The 10,182-nt window shown below is 39.3% G+C and overlaps 1 non-coding gene across 1 annotated transcript; it reads right to left on the bottom strand.

Annotated features, from left to right (window-relative positions):
• Nucleotides 1-8,223: 8,223 nt before the first annotated feature.
• LOC140317172 (U5 spliceosomal RNA) lies at nt 8,224-8,337 on the bottom strand. The gene has a single exon (XR_011917508.1). It is a non-coding gene; the product is annotated as a U5 spliceosomal RNA (small nuclear RNA).
• Nucleotides 8,338-10,182: the final 1,845 nt, after the last annotated feature.

The raw sequence follows: 10,182 nt of genomic DNA, 5'->3' as shown, positions 1-10,182 counted from the left end.
GATTATCCGTCACTGCGGAAGCAGGGCATCAGGCTAGTTGGCATAGCCACCTTCCCCATGGTGAGCTTTGCTTGACTGAGACGCTTGCTTCCCCCCTTGCTCCTCGGCTGACCAAGTAGGAACAATCGGGCCCTATTCGATGGCTGCCTTGTCTTTAACTCTGTGCAAAAGACAAGGCAGCCACAAACACCACGGGAACACCGTATTGAGGCTTTGTTCTGACCGCTCATTCGGTGTCGCGTTTCTTTCAAGCAATTCTCCCGGTTAGCCCGCACTCGGCTCGCTCCCAGAGCCATGTTAAAGCCTACTTTGCATTCACTCTCTTTTCTCAGCAGACTCTTGGGATTTTAACTATAAAATTAATTCCTTCACTCAAACTATGTTAAAACTTCTTTGTCCTTCATATTTACCATGTCTAGAAAGATTTAAACAAAAAAAACAACGTTGTACTTTGCAGTAAAAGAAAGATCAAATCTAAAGTTTCAGGAATCCGAGAATAAGCTTACTTTCATGAGTTCTTCACGATTTCGGATTTTGCTATAAAATTAATTACTTCACTCAAACTAAATTAAAACTGCTAAACCGCTAATCTGTTACATGTAAGGCAGATGTAAAATTCACCTAAATAGGATCTAAGGGTATTCGGCCAATCGAGCTGTAGCAGCTTCGGTAAAAGAGTATAAGTTGAAGAGTTTGTGAATAAAGGTGTGCGCACACATAATGAGTTGTAGGAAAATAGGCAGGGAGCAATGCCGGCTGGGGTATATGTTCTTGTATGTTGTCTGACTGTTTGTCAACTTTGAATGTGTTGTGTAAGTGTCCTGTTGAATGTTACATGTTTGGGCTGTGTGACATGCTTAATGCTTGTCAGTAGCTACCCACTTATTCATATATAGCAACTGACAACATAAGAAGTCCGGACATACTTTGATAGTAGTTGTAGAAGTATCCTTATTGATAATAGATAAACTAATTCATAGTGATAGAACAGTAGATGAACAGGTGCCTGCACATGTCTCACGAAAATAAAATGGGTGTATGATTGCTGACGGCAGAGCAATACTGCCAAACTTATGAGTTCTTGTGGCAAACTTGATTCAGTGTCTTGACGTGTATACGCTGTTTCGCTGACTTGATTGTCAGAAGAAACAAAGTGTGTTTGATAAGATCCGACCATTTTATTACGGGAGGATCAGTATGTATGGATTCTGATGTGACTGATAAACCCATTCGTATCTTAAGCATAATCTAATACGTGAGACAACGCCCTGGCACACAATCAAAAAAAAAAAGAGAGAGCGGTTTTGTGTCCCCACAGTCCATAATTTAGAAAAGAGAGAAAAAAGCCTTTCTGATTTGGTGTGTGTGCTCACAGTGCAGAGTGTAGAGAAAAGAGAGAAAAGAAAGCCGTTTTGGTGTCACGGGTGTTGTGACTTACACACACATTTCTGAATTGAGAAAGGACATTATTTTAGAGGAAGCACTAGAGTTTAGATCCCACATTTGTTGATAGGCATTCATTTATTTTTTCTTTTAATCAGTTTTAAAGTGAATACTAACTGAGAAATGAAAAAGGTGAAGAGTTTAGAAGCTTGGTTCAAGAGCAAAACTTGGTTTATGATCAGCTGAGTCTCTAAACAGAACAGCAAAGGGCTTCATCAAACATTTAAAAAAGATTCAGATTGTTAGAATATCCAGAATTTATAGGAATGCTGGTGATTACTCTTATTTTCTAGAATGGAAATAACTGCACCATGTCTGTTTTATGAATTTAAGGGGCTAAAAAGTTTTGTTCTCGTTTTTCTATGATTAACCGAATGTATGTGAGAGCCAAACAGACAGAAGGGTTACGGCCGAGCGCTGGACTTTCCAAAAAAGATGAGACAGGCTGGACCCGTGCCATACTAGTTAAGACCTGCCTGTGCATAACAGGTTCTTTAAACTCTCACACACACAAACTCACACACACGTTCGCACACATACACCCATACACACACACATTCTTGAGCTTGCTGCAAGATTAAACCTTTGCATTAACTGACTCCAGCAACTCTGAGTCTCATTGAGAGAATTTTCTCAACAATTGGGTCCTCAAACCAGATCTCGACGTTTTTTCCGCCGTCCAGGGTCGGAGCTGAAACTGTGCATGGGGGAGTCCAGTACTCCTAATGAAAGACCCCCTGCTGAGCTGAATTGCGGTAATTAGGGGCCAGTGTCCACTGAAAGGGGGAAAAAGTGACGAGATCGTACTTTTGAATCAATGGCCAGAAGCCATTGGCAGTGTAGGCATCAACAATTATGGTGTTATTTCACCCATTAACACTTAAGGTACCTCATGCAGTGGCTGTGATATGGTTACTTAACAAAATATCTTTACCAGATATCTCTCCTACATAACTGTTCTTCTTTCACAGCCACACCTTGTTGTCGAGAGATGTGCTACACTTAATCCATCCACACTGCTACCTACCCCACAGATGGAAAGCCTCATGATTGCATGTCAGAAATAACCATCAGTGTTTTACCCAGGCCAGACTTAACTGATATACTTTATGAAAATGCAGAAATAACTATATTTATTCGACAGGTCAAGCAAAAAACCCTGATGGCACTAATGCTACAGGATTTGCAGTAGCAACAGAAAGTGAAGTTTTCTTAAAACAACCACTACCAAAAAATTACTCTGTTCAAGCAGTCGAATTGGTAGCTTTAACTGAAGCTTGTAAATTAAATAACAAAAAGGTTGTTAACGTTTACACTGACAGTCAGTATGCCTTCTCAACTGTAAATGTGTTAACACAGCATTGGAAAAACAGGTATGTTGACATCCACAGCTAAATGTATAAACTACAAATATTTTAGCATTATTAGATGTTATTCAATTGCCATCTACAATAGACTCGTATGAATGACCGGAAGGAAACCATACTGCCAAAGAATTTGTTTAAATATGCTGCAGTATTGAGCAACAGACCATGTCATATCTCAACAGGAGGGATGGAAGCAATAATAAAAGGTTTTTACAGCATATGGTTTTACTAATTATTGAAATTTTCTTATTAGAATAAATAAATGAATAAAGTTTTGTCTAGCAGGTCAAATATGTTTAAAATACATTCCACCGGGCAATCTAAGACCAAAACGAGGATAATTCCCTAAGCCAGTGTATCTTTTTCAACATATTTGTTTGGATTTAATTATTTCATTATTGTGTAGATTTCATTGAACTAAATTAATGTTAAGGGAAAAGATTCTGCTCAGTGACAACAGGTTTTTACCAAATGGTCTGAAATATTTCCATGTGCACAAGCAGATGCACTCTCAGTAGCAAAAGCACGGGTAAAATAAATCATTTCTAGATTTGAAATTCCTGAAAAGATCTTCAGTGATAATTTGACACACTCTGTAAACAATGTCATCTCACTGATGGCAAAGAACTTAAAATAGACCTTAGAAACCACTGTGATATAGAAGGTTTCGCTAACGCATTGGAATTGTTTTACTATTTTCATATGCATGTGCAATGAAGAATTGCTTGCTGCTGATAAATGCAAAGAAGAACAGCTTACACATAGATGCTCACATATAGGCTGCTGAATGCAATGAAGACCTGCTTATCCAGTAAAGTTCAATGTCAATGTGTAATATTCAATTAGGATTTGCAAAACAGTGAAGTTAAACAATGAATGGGTCCATAGTCAGTATGAGAAGACTACAGGAATATTTACCTGGGTGTACGTTCAAACAGAGATGAGAAAATTGCGATAAATTATTGTTTGTTTGTTTGTTAGTATGTATATGAATGTTATGTGTATAAACTGTGTTGAGTTGTAGTTACTCAGTAGTGTCTCAGTGAAACAACCGACGGGGGAAGCCTTGCGGTGACAACAAAAGCAGTGTTTTACTGATCAGTCAAGTTGCTCCAGTGTACTCAATACAAACTGGATGGCTACTGAAGGGATAGAAAATGGGGAATACTTGTTTTAAAGCAAACAAGGAATTAGATGGGAAAAAATACATGTTTTAACGGGACCCAGACAATATTAAATACTCAGACAGATGGGAGAAGAAGTGTAGTTTAGTAGGAAATCACAAAATTATTACATAAAAATAGTGAAATCAATTGAAGAATGCCTTTCTGAAGAGTTGTTTACCACAGATGAGCAGCTTTGCGACCAAGCACATTGTAGATCGCTTTACTGCCAAAATGATCTAATTTAATGGATTGGTTTAGACATGCATAACAGCATTTTAAGAACAAAGAGAGAAACAAAAAGGGACAACGCTTGATGGTGGAAGGTGATGTATAAATAACTTTTTGTTAAAGGATCTCCCAGGTGGTATCACCTGTCACACTGTGTCAAGGCATCAAAAGAACAAAAAATCACCAAACTCAAGGACAAAGAGACGAAGACTCCGGTGAACGAAGAGAGAGGACTGACAAACCAGAAATACAAAAGGATGCTCGATATCAAGATCCAGAAGAAGAGGCTAACAATGCCACAAACACTTACGGTGCTGGGAATGATGCCAGCAATGAACAGAGAAGAAGATTCAGTGTCATCAATCTGCAACATGTGCCTCTAATGAGGGGGTGAATATAGAATCCTCAACGATTACAACGTCTCTGGGAACTGTGACAACAACAATGTTTAAACCATTTTGATATATATTGTAACCTATTGGCTAAGGAATAGTGCTGAAAATGAGGTAAATCTAATCCACCACTGTCCTTGGTCTTCTGTAGGGTTTTTAAACTAACACGTGGTGGTTTGTTTTTCCACAGAAATTTGGAGATGCATGAATCTAGTGACTTAAACCAAGTAGTAGATGGTTTTATGAGGATCATTGAGAACAAATAGTTAACTTTTGGTAGTATCATAATTTTAATGGTTGTAACTCTCCCCATAAGTGATATAGGTAAGGACTTCCAACAAGAGAGATCGTCCTCTACTCTCTTTAATAATTGCACATAATTTAGCTTTGTTAGCTCTGAGAGCCTGGAGGAAATGTTTATGCCTAAATATCTAATATTTCCTGACTGTAAAGTGATCGCAGGTATATTCTGGACCCTGGTCTTAGACTAGTCAAAAAGTGCTGAGAATTTATTTATGAGTGTGATCGTGTGAGTGAGAGACGTCTGTGAGTTCTGAAGGAAAAATAATACATCATCAGCATAAAGACTTATTTTATGCTCAATATTTTGGGGTTGGATGCCTTTAATATTTCTATCTTGTCTGATAGCAGCTGGTAAAGGTTTGATGAAAATAGCAAAAAGTGAGGGAGAAAGTGGGCAACCCTGTCTTGTACCTCTCTGCAGACTGAAGCTTGGAGAAGTTTGATCATTTGTCCTGATACTTGCATTTGGGGAGCTATATAATATCCTTATTCAGTTGATGAAGTGTGACCCAAACCCGAATTTGTTTAATGCTGCGAAAAAAAATTTCCAGTTCACTCCATCAAATGCTTTTTCTGCATCTAGAGAGTCGATTGTGGTTTCCAAGTTGTTGATGGTAGAATAGTCTATGAGATTAATGATCCGGTTTGTGAACGAAATGTTGTGCCTACTGCTCTTCAGCCTGTCAAATGAAACGTAGAATTTGAAACGTGACAAATGAACGAAGACCCGAGGAGTTGAGTCGTAAACGAATCAATACTGTTTCCTGTGCGAGGACCCGTCAGCCGAGGAGTTGAGTCATGAACGAATCAATACTTTTTCCTGTGCGAGGACCCGTCACTCGAGTAGTTGAGTCGTGAACGAATCAGTACTGTTTCCTGTCCTGATGACTGAGCTTATGAAGCTGCTGCCTGCCATGTGGTCAGGAAGGGTACTGTATGAAAATGAACCAATCACTCACTGAGACAACTCGTTACTCCCGAGTCATATAAAAAATTAGTTCATATCCAACGAATCGCTCACGAACAACACATCCGAAATCATACATAAACATAAATCCCAAATCATGCAGAACTCATGAAAAGAAGCTTATTCTCGGATTCCTGATCCTTCAGTGTTGCTCTTTCTTCTACTGCAAAATACAATGTTGTTTTTGTTGAAGTCGATCTAGACATTGATAAATATGAAGTTAAAAGCAGTTTTAAATAGTTTGAGTCAAGGAATTCATTTTATAGCAAAATCCGAAATCATTCAGAACTTATGAAAATAAGCTTATTCTCGGATTCCTAAAACTTTTGATTTGCTCTGTCTTTTACCGCAAAGTACAACGTTGTTTTTTTTGTTTAAATCTTTCTAGACATGGTAAATATGAAGGAAAAAAACCGTTTTAATATAGTTTGAGTGAAGGAATTCATTTTATACATAAAATCCCAAATCATGCAGAACTCACGAAAAGCTTTTTCTCGCTTTTCACTGCTTTATACAAACTTTGGTCGGACGTTCACACCTTCTTGCAGCCGAACACCTCCACTTCCGCTTTTGATGGTGTATATTCGGGCATTCTCACCCTTTGTCATCAGCTTTTTGCAAATTATGATCTGACATTCACACCTACTTGCAGTCGAACACCACCTCTCCTGTGTTTGATGATGTATGGTCCGGCATTCTTACCTTTTCTAACACATTTTTCAGCAATTATGGTCAGACGTTCACACCTACTCACAGCCGAACACTTCCACTCCCGCATTTGATGGTGTATAGTCGGGCATTCTCACCCTTTGTCATCAGCTTTTTGCAAATTATCATCTGACATTCACACCTTCTTGCAGCCGAACAGCTCCGCTTCCGCTTTTGATGGTATATATTCGGGCATTCAAACCTTTTCTTACCCGCTTTTTACAAACCATGGTCGGACTTTCAAACCTTCTTGTAGCCGAACAACTACGCTCCCGCTATTGATTGTGTACAGTTGGGTATTTTAACCTTTTCTTACCCGATTTTTACCAACTATGGTCGGACATTCAAACCTTCTTTCAGCCAAACACATCCACTCCTGCTTTTGATGATGTATGGTTGGGCATTCGCAGCTTTTTTTTACCCATTTTTCAGGAATTATGGGTGGACATTCAAACCTTCTTGTAGCCGAACAAATCCACTCCTGCTTTTGTTGCTGTATGGTTGGACATTCGCACCTTTTCTCACCCGCTTTTTGCAAACTATGGTCGGCCATTCACAGCTTCCTCTCCACCATACTTGTATGGTGGGATATTCACACCCACTTGCATCCGAAGACCTCCGCCCCTACTTTTGTTGATATTTAGTCGGTCATTCGCACCTTACCCGCTTTTGGCAAACTATGGCCTTCTTGCAGCCAAACACCTCTGATCTCGCTTTTGATGATGTAAGGTTGGGCATTCAGACCTTGCTTTTCCTGCTTTTCACCAAATATGGTCGGACATTCACACCTTCTTGCAGCCGAACACTTCCCCTCCACCTTTTAGTGTTCTGTCACACCTTTTTTTTCACCAAATTTTATAGATTATGGTTGGAAATTCTCACCCACTCTCCTCCGAAGACCTCTCCTCCCGCTTTTGTTAATATATTTGAACTTTAGTCGGACATTCAAACCTACTTGCAGCCGAACAGCTCTGCTCCTGCTTTTGATTATGTTTGGTTGGATATTCAAACCTTTTCTTAACTGCTTTGTACAAACTTTGGTTGGACGTTCACACCTTCTTGTAGCCGAACACATCCAGTCCTTCTTTTGATGATGTATGGTTGGTCATTCGCACCTTTTTTTTTTGCCCATTTTTAAAGAATTATGGGTGGACATTGACACCTCCTCTCCCACTTATGATCGTGTAAGGTTTGATTTTCGAAAATATTCTTTCATGTTTTCTAGCAATTATTGATGGACATTTAGACCTTCTTGCAGCTGAACACCTCCGCTCCCGCTTTTGATCATACATTGTCAGGCATTCGCACCTTGTCTTACCCACTTTTCACAAACTTTAGTAGAACATTGCCACCTTTTTGCAGCCAAACACCACCTCTCCCGCTTTTGATGATGTATGGTCCGGCATTCTTACCTTTTCTAACACATTTTTCAGCAATTATGGTCGGACATTCATACCTACTCACAGCCGAACACCTCCGCTCCCGCATTTGATGGTGTATAGTCGGGCATTCTCACCGTTTCTCATCAGCTTTTTGAAAATTATGATCTGAAATTCACACCTGCTTTTGATAATAACAAGTAAGGCGACTACTCAGAGAAGTCACTCTGCACAGTAACAAGATTTCTTTTGCACAGACAGAAAGGGCTTCACCCGCAAAGTTAAAGTCTGCCAAAAATAGAAACAACTCATTAGTGCTGCTCTCCACGGAAGTCTTTAGTAAAAGGCGAAAGACTTGTACGTTATGAAGAGAAACCAGAGTACGATTATCCATCACTGCGGGAGCAGGGCATCAGGCTAGTTGGCATAGCCACCTTCCCCATGGTGAGCTTTGCTTGGTTGAGACGATTGCTCCCCCCCTTGCTCCTCGGCTGACCAAGTAGGAACAATCGGGCCCTATTCGATGGCTGCCTTGTCTTTAACTCTGTGCAAAAGACAAGGCAGCCACAAACACCACGGGAACACCGTATTGAGGCTTTGTTCTGACCGCTCATTCGCTGTCGCGTTTCTTTCAAGCAATTCTCCTGGTTAGCCCGCACTCGGCTCGCTCCCAGAGCCGTGTTAAAGTCTACTTTGCATTCACTCTCTTTTCTCAGCAGACTCTTGAGATTTTAACTATACAATTAATTCCTTCACTCAAACTATGTTAAAACTTCTTTGTCCTTCATATTTACCATGTCTAGAAAGATTTAAACAAAAAAAACAACGTTGTACTTTGCAGTAAAAGAAATAGCAAATCTAAAGTTTCAGGAATCCGAGAATAAGCTTACTTTCATGAGTTCTCACGATTTCGGATTTTGCTATAAAATGAATTCCTTCACTCAAATTAAATTAAAACTGCTAAACCGTTAATCTGTTACATGTAAGGCAGATGTCAATTTCACCTAAATAGGAGCTAAGGGTATTCGGCCAATCGAGCTGTAGCAGCTTCGGTAAAAGAGTATAAGTTGAAGAGTTTGTGAATAAAGGTGTGCGCACACATAGTGAGTTGTAGGAAAATAGGCAGGGAGCAATGCCGGCTGGGGTATATGTTCTTGTATGTTGTCTGACTGTTTGATTTGAATGTGTTGTGTAAGTGTCCTGTTGAATGTTACATGTTTGGGCTTTGACACGCTTCACTGTGGTTGCTAACTGTGTGGTGTGTCCTGAAATGTTATATGTTTGGGCTGTGTGACATGCTTAATGCTTGTCAGTAGCTACCCACTTATTCATATATAGCAAATGACAACATAAGAAGTCCGGACATACTTTGATAGTAGTTGTAGAAGTATCCTTATTGATAATAGATAAACTAATTCATAGTGATAGAACAGTAGATGAACAGGTGCCTGCACATGTCTCACGAAAATAAAATGGGTGTATGATTGCTGACGGCAGAGCAATACTGCCAAACTTATGAGTTCTTGTGGCAAACTTGATTCAGTGTCTTGACGTGTATACGCTGTTTCGCTGACTTGATTGTCACAAGAAACAAAGTGTGTTTGATAAGATCCGACCATTTTATTACGGGAGGATCAGTATGTATGGATTCTGATGTGACTGATAAACCCATTCGTATCTTAAGCATAATCTAATACGTGAGACAACGCCCTGGCACACAATCAAAAAAAAAAAAAAAAAAGAGAGAGCGGTTTTGTGTCCCCACAGTCCATAATGTAGAAAAGAGAGAAAAAAGCCTTTCTGATTTGGTGTGTGTGCTCACAGTGCAGAGTGTAGAGAAAAGAGAGAAAAGAAAGCCGTTTTGGTGTCACGGGTGTTGTGACTTACACACACACATTTCTGAATTGAGAAAGGAAATTATTTTAGAGGAAGCACTAGAATTTAGATCCCACATTTGTTGATAGGCATTCATTTATTTTTCTTTTAATCAATTTTAAAGTGAATACTAACTGAGAAATGAAAAAGGTGAAGAGTTTAGAAGCTTGGTTCAAGAGCAAAACTTGGTTTATGATCAGCTGAGTCTCTAAACAGAACAACAAAGGGCTTCATCAAACATTTAAAAAAGATTCAGATTGTTAGAATATCCAGAATTTATAGGAATGCTGGTGATTACTCTTATTTTCTAGAATGGAAATAACTGCACCATGTCTGTTTTATGAATTCAAGGGG

The sequence above is a fragment of the Leuresthes tenuis genome, unplaced genomic scaffold, assembly GCF_036924035.1.
Source record: "Leuresthes tenuis unplaced genomic scaffold, fLeuTen1.0.hap1 SCAF_10, whole genome shotgun sequence".
NCBI classification, from domain to species: Eukaryota; Metazoa; Chordata; class Actinopteri; order Atheriniformes; family Atherinopsidae; genus Leuresthes; species Leuresthes tenuis.
This window is presented reverse-complemented; position numbering and strand designations above follow the sequence as displayed.